At 36.1% G+C, this 11,994-nt stretch overlaps 2 pseudogenes; both read left to right on the forward strand.

The window, feature by feature from the left end:
* The first annotated feature begins 601 nt into the window (after nucleotides 1-601).
* On the forward strand, nucleotides 602-718 carry LOC148944309 (U5 spliceosomal RNA; annotated as a pseudogene).
* A 2,968-nt stretch (nucleotides 719-3,686) lies between these two features.
* Nucleotides 3,687-3,827, forward strand: LOC148944310 (U2 spliceosomal RNA; annotated as a pseudogene).
* The last annotated feature ends 8,167 nt before the right edge of the window (nucleotides 3,828-11,994 follow it).

Here is an 11,994-nt window from a genome sequence, read left to right on the forward strand (position 1 = left end):
GTGCCTTCCCAAGGCCAGAACATAATTTACACTTTACTGAAAAAAATAAAAATAAATGCGTATTGTCAGTTTAATATACATATACTAAAATTTAGTAATCGAAATGTTAATAATATTTGATTTATTAAAGTTATTAAAGTAAAAACATTTATATTTTTTCAGTAAAGTGCAAGTTATGTTCTGGCCTTAGGAAGGCATAGGGGTTTTGAGCCTTACTCATGTTAATTTCTGCTGGTTTTGAGTTTGAAAAAGTTTGCTAAAGTTTGCCAAGCTTATAAATGGCCAAAAAACCACGACTTTTGTTGGCCTATAGTAAAATGTTTATGTTGTAATATATATTACTCCGAACAATTTCTTCAAGTACTGTCAGGAATAATGTACTGCATGACAAGAGAAAGAAAAACAAAGGAATGGAGAAATAAAGTGAATGAAAATGTCTTGTTCAAAATTTTCCTAGATAGTACTTTACGTCACCGACGATCTGTGTGTTACGGGAAGCGTAACACGCGGAAGAAAATTTGGGATATGGTACATTTTTTTTTTGTCGTTTGTACATTTTTCATGCAATTTGTGGTACATTTTGTTTTGAGGTGTTGGCCTCTGGCTCTGGCCTCTCCTCATATCGAGTTAATCTTTCGCCTTTTACTAAAGATTACCATGGGGAGGGGCACTTGATGAGACTTAAAAAATTTTTGAATGCCGAAAGGCAGACTAGTCTACTCCTGTAGTATGTTCTAATATTCCAAGATTACTTATCTGACAAGCCCGAATACTTACCCTTAGCGTTTGACAAGACGTAAATGACATGAGAGGTCAATAGGACTACTACTTGAGGAAACGGTCTTGATTAGTGGTCAGACAAGTAAACCTGGAAAATGCAGGATAATTGAAGTCATATATGAACAAAACTCATCTATTCAAAAATGAAAAAAAAAAATTGTGAAATTATGGGCCGATAGCAAAAAGGGACAGTAATTGTGAAATGTGGCACACTTTTCAGGGGTTTATAAATAAGCTATGTTTATAGTGAAGTAGAAATGATTAGTGTTGCTATTCGCCTAGTTGCATACAGCTTTTCAGTTGACAAGTTACCGGCTAAGTATTTGTTGTTACCTTTTGCAAATTACACCCGGGGAAGCTAATTTTAACCAGGTAAGGGATGCTGGAAGGCACTCTTGGCTCGGTGCAATAACGAGCCAAGTCCTAGGTGGTCTTGACTCCCCATTCTCTTAGGGCCCTCATTCCTCCTTCGTCTAGGAACATTATTTCCATTCCAGTTAAGGAGGTTTCTCTAAAATGAGGAGTTTTGAGATCTTATAGGGGCAAATCCTTTCATTTGGGGATTCCATGGGTTTCTAGCCTAATACTATCAAAGATTTAGCCTCTTTGGTTGCTTATCTTGTTTCTAGACACAATATTCTGTCTGGAGGGAGGGAGAACGTGATTGAAGAGGCAATGCTCTGTGTGAAGGGAAAAGAGAACCAAGAGGCAATTCTCCATGTGAAGGGAGAACGAGAATCAAGTGAAAAAGGTCTGTGAGGAAGGAGGTGCCTGGAGCCTAAATGCAAATAACACAAAAACCCTGTGATTTACCATCTCAAAGTTTTTTCTTCGTTGATACATTCGGGAAGTCTGAAGTACGGCATTCTGACAGCTTAATTAATGATTCCTTGGTCCATATATTAGAATATTTCAATGAAGAATGAATTCATTTAGTTGATGATTAAAGTGCATTCTGTAAGATATTTTGATATAAGGAATCAGTGTGGTCAGGGCTGGCCCTTGTTTGCACAGCAGGCCTTGCTGCAGAACCGTCCTAAATTTTACAGAAATATATTTTTCTCCAGAGGAAGAAGACTTTGTGAGGGGCACATGGGCCTGTACGAGATTAGAATCAAACGATTCTTGTATTTATTTCTTAAGCCCTTAGATGGTGTAAAAGCGTGCCAAGTTCAAGCTACATTTAGTCCTCTTTTGTTTCGTCTTAGAAAGTAACTATGACTGGATTTGTTATCCTTACAGTATAGCCGCGTACACAATATTTCATACATTATTTACTCCATTAAGTCCATACAAAATATTTACTCCATAAGACATTGATCTTTTACACATGAAAAATCAAAAGATACTACCATCTGGGAATGCAACTTCCCTCGTAGTACTTTGTTTCATTTTCTATTGCTTTTCTACGGTTCAAAGCTTAGGGTTCTTTAATAAGTTAATACTCAAATTCTACTATGAAACTGGAATTATACTTGAGGGCCATCTATTCCTCATTACAGTGTTCTGGCTACATTGTTAATAACAAGATGGAATTATAGAATTAATCAAGTAAATGACAAATAAAAAGGATAAATACTAATAAAAATAAAGCAAGTAATCATTTACCTGATGAAGTCTCACCATATTGTTTATGTGTATTTTGCTTGGGTGATTAAAAATTCAGCTTTTGTGTCCATCTTTGGAGCAAATTTTATAATATCACAACACAATTTGTATTATTATCATGTAGCATGGGTGAAGAATACCAGTAGCTTTAATGGGGGGAGGGGGCGTATTTTCTTGCAAGATTTGTTTCTGCATTCCCGCTTCCAGATTCAAGAAAGTCTTTTTGTGACATTATTATTGAAAAAGGGCTTGGGGAAAGGGAAAATAGTATATTTTGATTTAGTTCAATTCCCCATTGAACATGTCCTGACAATCTCAACGTAGTACCCTTATCACCCTATAGGGCGATTAGTAAGCGCCCTTTGGACAAAACTGAATGCATGAAGTTTCTTTCGCTTAGTTTAAAATCCCCCAAAAATAACCTGAAGTTCTATATCAACTTCTAATTTTAATTTTAAATTTTTATATTTAAACTTGTTTTAAAGTTATATGTTGGCCACGAACATCTTAACATAGAAAAAACATTTTCAAAAAACAATTGCATCGATTTGTAATATCAGCAGTAAATTTTTTTTTCAAGTATTTTATATTTGTTTTAAAAAAAAAAAAAAAAAAAAAAAAAAAAAAAAAATTCAAGCCTCCATACGATTTCTCCGGCATTGATTTCACCACACGCATAACCATCTGCGCTAGGAGGTGTTGAATTTTGTTTTGCATTATATGGTAATTAGTAAGCTACGTTAAACTTGCTGATTTTAAAGTTTTATATAACAAAGGAGTTGCAACACCCAGGTGATTAGTTTTATTTGCTGTTTTTCACGGTTTAACACCATCCTACAAAATTTGTTGAATATAAGCAATGATTGCGGACAATCCAAATAAAAGAGGATTGTCCCAAATATAGGGGAAACGTGACAAGGGAAAGATAGGACACGGTACAGTACCTATATAACGTGGTGCCTTAGTTAAGAAATACTATTAGAAAAGTTTTCCGTAGTTATATCACTTGCTAAATAATGCTATTTATTTAACAAAAATTTCTGTCATTTAGACAATGACAATTTCTGACAGTTTTTATTTTACATCGTCTTTTTCATTGGTTAAGAAAAGAATAATTTAGATCTTTTCCGTTTCTCTCTATAAGAATTAAAATTTTGGCTTACTAGTTATATGTTTGCCAAGATTTTGCAACAATTTTTTAACAAAAGTTGTACTATAATGCTTTCGATTGGTAGGTAAGGGGAGAAATACTCAAATATAAATAAGTTGAAAATCCGCACAATGATTTGGGTGTTGGTAACACTGGATACGGTCCCTAAATGGGGCCCAGAATATTAAACTGATTTTTGGAAACGGGGGGAGGCGGATATCGGGGCTTGGTCCGCTCCCTTCACGCGTTGGCCCGGTATTTCAGTACCTACGGGATCGGCGCACCTCTTTCAAGGGGAAATTAAAACCCATGAACCCTAATCATTAATGTGTATAATGCGCTTTTCAAATTTTCTAGAAACAACACCTGTAGTTTCCAAGCCCTTGAATATATTGAAAGTCATTTTTTTTTCATCTGAAAAAAGAAGAAAAATTGTATTTAATTTACAAAATTTAATGGTGAAAAAGCCAATGACCACTCGCCATAATTAAATTGAAGTCCCCATGCATCTTTTTCGAAAATAGTACGCAATAAATTTAAATTGAACCAAGATTCGAATAGAATTGCTGAAGTGACTGTTTTTGGCCTCAGACGGCTTGTTTCTGTGGTGAGTTGTCAGCAGCAGTAGTAATGACTAAAGCCCCCTTTGCTTGTTAACGAGAAAATAATTGGCATAATCGACAGAACGGCCCCTTCAAGTTTCGACTTTTCAGTCATATTGATAACAGAGTGAGAAACCCCTGATTTTCTTTTCTCAAAAAGGTAAACTTGCATTCAAAGGATTTAGATTTTTGCATATGAAAATGAAACGGGGCATTGCTATTTTCAAAAATAATTTAGAAACTTGATTCATTGATGTGAAAAAGTTTTGTAAACCTGCATCTGTTTAATAAATCGGAGCTTCTGAGGGGCATTCAAAGCAACCTGATTTATCTCGAAAGATATTTGTAAAGATATTTGTAAAATGTTAAAACCCCTGTGATTACCCCAAATGGGGGTAACTCAACAGCGTAACTTTTGGGAGAATGCAATTCAAGAGACAGTGCTCTGTGTGAAGAGAAAAGAGAACCAAGAGGTAATTCTCCATGTGAAGGGAGAACGAAAATCAAGAGAAAACGGTCTGTGAAGAAGGAAGTGCCTGGAGCCTAAATGCAAATAACACAAAACCCTGTGATTTACCATCTCAAAATTTTTTCTTCGTTGATACATTCGGGGAGTCTGAAGTATGGCATTCTGACAAACTAATGCTTGACTAGCAGGCCTTGCTGTAGAACAGCCCTAAATTTTATAGACATCTATTTTTCTCCAGAGGAAGAAGACTTTGTGAGGGGCCCATGGGCCTGTACGAGATTGGAATCAAACGATTCTTGTATTTATTTCTTAAGCCCTTAGATGGTGCCAAAACGAGCCAAGTTCAAGCTACATTTAGTCCTCTTTTGTTTCGTCTTAGAAAGTAACTATGGCTGGATTTGTTATCCTTACAGCATAACCACGTAATTTATTTAGGCTAAAAATTAAAGGGCAAAGCATTGCTCAAGAAATCTGAAAAAAACTAGCAAAAGTCCATACACAATAATACTCCATAAGAAACTGATCTTCTACACTTGAAAAATCAAAAGATACTACCATCTTGGAATGCAACTTCCCTCGCAGTACTTTGTTTCTACTAAGTTTTTCTAGCTCGAGTCCATGTTATAGGACTTTTGTTTCATTTTCTATTGCTTTTCTACGGTTCAAAGCTTAGGGTTCTTTCAAAAGTTTATACTCAAATTCTACTATAAAACTGGAATTATACTTGAAGACTATCTATTCTTCAATACAGTGTTCTGGCTACATTGTTAGTAACAAGATATAACTATAGAATTAGTCAAGTAAATGACAAATAAAAAGGATAAATACTAATAAAAATAAAGCAAGTAATCATTTACCTGATGAAGTCTCACCAAATTGTTTACGTGTATTTTGCCTGGTTGATTAAAAATTCAGCTTTTGTGTCCATCTTTGGAGCAAATTTTATAATATCACAACACAAGCTGTATTATTATCAAGTAGCATGGGTGAAGAATACCAGTACCTTCAATGGGCGGGGGGGGGGTATTTTCCTGCAAGATTTTTTTCTGCATTCCCTCTTCCATATTCAAGAAATTCTTTTTGCGGCATTTTTATTGAAAAAGGGCTTGTTTTTTTTTCGTGTTTTTTTTAAATAAATTGAAAAAACAACGATTTTTCCCTCCCTAGATTATGAAGAATACTCCTCCTCTCTCGAGGGCCGCGTCAGAATTTTTTTTGGAAGGGGGGGGATATAAAATGGTTAAAACACTCATCGAAAATTTGTTTAAATGCATTGCGATACGTTTTAACGTATCAGACAAAAATATCGGGGGGGGGGGCAATGGTCATTGCCTAGCCTCTTTAATTTTTGTGAATTGATCGTCACCAGCGGTGTGGATGGTGAAGAAGGGATATTTTTCTTGTAATATTTGCTCGGCTCATTCTTAATCCAGTTTTTGTGTTCATGTTTAGAGCAAATTTAATAATATCACAACATAACTTGCATTATTGTCAAGTAGGATATATCAACGTAAATGGGTTTTACGTTGGAAATTGAACTAAATCAAAATACAGTAATTGTATCCAAGGTTGTCAAAAGGGAATACATGTGATACTTACGGAAAAGTTAAGAAAGTTAAGTTGAAACTTTCAGGGTATGTGGAGGGTAATAGTTGCGTAATATTTTTCTATACTCAAGGTTGTAACATGGTAGGGGCTGGAATCCCTTCAACCCTATAGAAACCGAAATATTGTGCGGATTTTATACTTATTTATATTTTAGTATTTCTTCCCCTACTTACCAATCGAAAGCATTATAGTACAACTTTTGTTAAAAAATTGTTGTAAAATTTTGGCAAACATATAACTAGTAAGCCAAAATTTCAATTATTATAGAGAGAAACGGAAAAGATCTAAATTATTCTTTTCTTAACCAATGAAAAAGAAGATGTAAAATAAAAACTGTCAGAAATTGTCATTAAATAAATGACTGAAATTTTGTTAAATAAATAGCATTATTTAGCAAGTGATGTAACTACAGAAGACTTTTTGAATAGTATTTCTTAACTAAGGCACCACGTTACATAGGTACTGTACTGTGTCCTATCTTTCCATTGTCACGTTTCCCTTATATTTCGGACCATCATTTTTTATTTGGATTGTCCGCAATCATTGCTTATATTCAACAAATTTCGTAGGATGGTGTTAAACCGTGAAAAACAGCAAACAAAACTAATCAACAAACCTAATGTTGCAACTCCTTTGGTATATAAAACTTTAAAATCAGCAAGTTTAACGTAGCTTACTAATTACCATATAATGCAAAACAAAATTCAACGCCGCCTAGCGCCGATGGTTATGCGTGTGGTGAAATCAATGCCGGAGAAATCGTATGGAGGCTTGATTTTTTTTTTTTTTTTTTTTTTTTTTTTTTTTTACAACATTGATAAAATCCTTGAAAATAAAATTAACTGCTGATGTCACAAATCGATGCAATTGTTTTTTGAAAATGGTTTTTCTATGTTAAGATGTTCATGGCTTTGCCAACATGTAACGTTAAATAAATTTTAATATAAAAATTTAAAATTAAAATTAGAAGTTAATATAGAACTTCAGGTTATTTTTGTAGGATTTTAAACTAAACAAAAGAAACTATGTTTAGTTTAAAATCTTAGTAAAGAAACTAAACAAAAGAAAGGGCGATTACTAATCACCCTTTAGGGCGATTACTAATCGCCCTTTAGGGCGATAAGGGTACTACTTTGAAATTGTCAGGACATGTTCAATGGGGAATTGAACTAAATCAAAATATGCTATACAAAATGAACTAAATCAAGAGTAGAGATGACCCTAAAGCTCCCACGCCCACCACGTGGTTTATGGTTTTGTCAGTGAGAATTTGAAAAACAGGAATTTTGTCACATTTATGGATGGTTTTATGGATTTTGTCAGTGAGAATGAAAAAACAGGAATTTTGTCACATTTATGTCTGTTTTCACGGATGGTTATGTGTGTTGATTATTTGACTGTTTTATGGATTTTGTCAGTGAGAATGGAAAAACAGGAACTTTGTCACTTCCTTCTTGTTATTGTTCAAGCCAGATGTTATGAGTTTCTGGGAAACAGTATTTGTTGTTGTTGTTTTGGGCACGCGAAAGAGTTATTAGGGAGACCACGTGGTTAATGGGGTCAATGTTGTTGTTGTTGTTTTGGGCACGCGATAGAGTCATTAGGGAGAACACGTGGTTAATGGGGTCAATGTTGTTGTTGTTGTTCAATGCAGATGTTATGAGTTTCCGGGAGATCGCGTGTTTCCAATATTTGTTGTTCGAGCCAAATGTTACGAGTTCCCGGGAAACAGTCAGATCGCGTGTTTCCAATATTTGTTGTTCAATGCAGATGTTATGAGTTTCCGGGAGATCGCGTGTTTCCAATATTTGTTGTTCGAGCCAAATGTTATGAGTTCCCGGGAAACAGTTAATTAATGTCTGACAGATAACGTAAAGTTAATTAATGTCTTTGGATTTCGAACAGAAATGTTTCCGAGAAACAGTTAGATCACACATGATGTCATGATTGTTTGAATTGTCTCCGGCGCGAAGTTTATTAATGTCTGGAGTTCTTCCAGAAGAATCGTTTCCGAGCAAATGTTTTGATCTTAGCGCGGGAATCAAGTTTCCAAATAATTGAAATGTGCCAGCGCAGGGATGCCAAACAAAAGGAACACGCTGAATTACGTCTAGGGATTATTTGAGCGAAACCCTTTTAGCCATTTTATGGAATTATTTCGACGAAACAGTTAGAGACATTATAAAATATGATTTTTGAAGAGATTTTAGAAGAGAATTTAATGGTGAAACTCTGTGGTCGTTATAATACACAAGTTCCATTTGAACAGTGTTGTGAGATCCTCTACCACAACCCCAAAGGGCTCCGATCCCCCTACCCCAACCCCAAAGGGTTCCGATCCCTCTACCCAAACCCCAAAGGTCCACCGGGCTCCCAAAGGACAAATCGGCCCTCAAGTGCCACCCAGACCCCTAAACACCCTCCCCAGGCTTCCAAAGGCCCTCCCTCGGTCCCCAAAGGTCCCCCAGGCTCCCAAAAGACCAATCGGTGCTCAAGGGCCCCCTCAGACCCCCAAACGCCCTCCCTGGGCCCCAAAGGCCCTCCCCCGGTCCCCAAAGGTCCCCTGAGCTCCCAAAAGACCAATCGGCCCTCAAGTGCCGCCCCGACCCCTAAACACCCTCCCCCGGCTCCCAAAGGCTCTCCCTCGGTCCCCAAAGGTCCCCACGAGCCCCCCAAAAGACCAATCGGTGCTCAAGGGCCCCCGGATCCCCAAAAGACCTCCCCGCCCCCCCCCTAAGAGTCCCCTCTCCATTTTTTAAATACTTTTTATGGCTTTATTATATCTTTTCTGAACAAGTTCCTTTCATAATGTCATTCCTAAACCCATTTTCCAACCTCAAAGAGTCCCCTCCACATTTCGTAAATACTTTCTTGAATATTTTTAACATGATTTTTTTTTTAACTTTTTTACGGATCTTAAAATGACATGAACACAAAAAACTCACACACACACACAAACGCACAAAAACTTACACACACACACACACACAACTTACACACACACACCAAAACTTACACACACACACGCCAAAACTTACACACACGAAGACTTACACACACACACAAACACACAAAAACTTACACACACACACAAAAACTTACAAACAACAACGATTAAAAACCAAAGCACAATAACTCATTCACACAAAAAACTTACACCCACACACACTTTTACGCACAAACAAACTTACACACACACACACACACAAAAACTAAAACAAAAATCACAAAAAAAACAACAAAACAAAAAAAAACAAGCACACAAAAACATACATGCACACAAAAACTAACACACACACAAAAACTGACACACACACGAAAACTTACACACACGCACAAAAACTTACACACACACACAAAAACTAACACACACACACGAAAACAAACAAAAACACGAAAAAAATAACACACACACAAAAAAAAACACACACAAACACTTAAACACACACACACACACTAAAACTTACACACACACGCAAAAACTTACATGCTTACAAAAACTTACATTTACACAAAAACTTACAGACACACTAAAACTTACACACACGCTCTAAAACTTACACACACACACCAAAACTAACACACACACACGAAAACTTACAAAAAAACACAAAAAATATCACACGCACTCCAAAAATAACACAAACAAAAAAACAAAAACGCACACACACAAACAAACTAACACACACACACACACAAAACATACACCCACACCCAAAAAATTACATGCACACAAAAACTTACATGCACACAAAAACTCACACAAGCACAAAAACTTACACACACACACACACACACAAAATCTTACACGCACACAAAAACTTACAAACACACACACACACACACACAAAAAAAAACACAAACGCGCAAAAACTTACACATACACACGAAAACTAACACACACACGCCGAAACTTAAACACACACACAAACTTACAAACGCACACACACACACACACACACACACACACAAAAGCTTACACATGCACACGAAAACTTACATGCACACAAAAACTTACACCCACACGCAAAAACTTACATGCACACAAAAACTTACAGGCACACAAAAACATACACACACACACAAAAACACACACACACATACAAACTGACACACACACAAAAAAACTGACACACACACACACAAAAAAACTAGCCCACACGCAAAAAAACTCACACACACACACACACACACAAAACTTACACACACACACGAAAACTTACACACACACACGAAAACTTACACACACACATGCCAAAACTTACACACACACAAAAACTTACGCACACACACACACAAAAAAAAACTTACACATGCACACGAAAATTTACATGCACACAAAAACTTACACACACACATTTAGACAAAAAAATTACGATATTTATGCACAGTTATGTTTAAGCAATAAATATCTTAAGTCCCAACCGTTTTATTCTTTAGAATAGTCCATCGCCACGAAAATTATACTTTCAGATTCAACATGTCAGGGAACAAACTTTCAGGTTCAGTATGTAAGAGAACCATAAATGCTCATCCCAAAAAAAGGTAAGTTAACCCTAAACGCTCAAAGAATTTCTCTGAAATTACACTTTCAGGTTCAGCATGTAAGAGAACCCTAAATGCTCATCCCAAAAAAAGGTAAGTTAACCCTAAACGCTCAAAGAATTTCTCTGAAATTACACTGTCAGGTTCAGCATGTAAGAGAACCCTAAATACTCATCCCAAAAAAGGTGGCGCGCCACTTAAGCTGATGTAAGTTAACCTAGAAATGTCAGGTGAGCTAGCCTAATCTAACCTAACCTGTCCTTGGTGGTGAGGGTCTCATCCGTGTCAGGCTTTCAACCCCCGTAACCCGGTGGTGGGGGGGGGGGAGGGGGGTCACCTTTTTATCGTGAACTGATTAGCCTGTAGACCCATTCCTGAAAGTTCTCTGAAAGACTCAAATTTCTCTTTAGAGTGCTAACGTGTATCTCTCGAAATAATTTATGTCCAATTAGCTTGGATTTTTCACTAGCAACTTACCCTCTGCTATAACTTCGCTAATAAATCCCTCTGCCAATCAGCCCATCTCCCCCAAAACACTTTTCAGCCATTTCTTGTTAATATTTTTTATATCAATCATAAAATTTCTTTAATATTAAAAATTATTTTACTTCAAAATTAAAACTAGCACGAATATTAAAATTAACATTACCATTCAAACATTAAAATCCTAACATTAACATAACGATTTTAATATTCGAATGCTGTTTGGAATAATGGTTAAGTTGATTCGACCTTAAATTACTTTATTAATTAGGAAGCATTTTTCGAAATGTTGCTTGACGAAAGTAAACGAGCTTTTGGGTATTAGTTGCTGGAAAGGTAATTATTGTTCTATGAACGTGACCTAGTATGGTTTTCTGGTTTTAATCTACAATGAACATGCCACGTTTGTCGTAATTAGACCGTATGAAATGAGAAGTATTGTTTTGAATCTGTTCCTCGTGAGTGATGTGGTAATTTCCTGCGAGTAATAGGTGATGGATAGAAAGGTAATTATTGTTCTAAAAATCATCCGTTTGCACGATTTCGTAAATAAATAACCGTTAGGTTAGTATATTTGGGGGCCTTTGAGAGGTTTAAAAGTCAGTATAGTCTTAAATATGGGAAAATATATACAAATAATGGATAGTTCTTCAAATGTAAGGTCTCCAACGTTTGATGTAAGTTCAATAATATGACCTTTCGGTGTGTTTTCCAATCAAAAATATGTAAAATACAATGAACTATGTCCA

The sequence above is a fragment of the Artemia sp. Qi Xiang Cuo genome, chromosome 14, assembly GCF_049724085.1.
Source record: "Artemia sp. Qi Xiang Cuo chromosome 14, ASM4972408v1, whole genome shotgun sequence".
Classification (NCBI taxonomy): Eukaryota; Metazoa; Arthropoda; class Branchiopoda; order Anostraca; family Artemiidae; genus Artemia; species Artemia sp. Qi Xiang Cuo.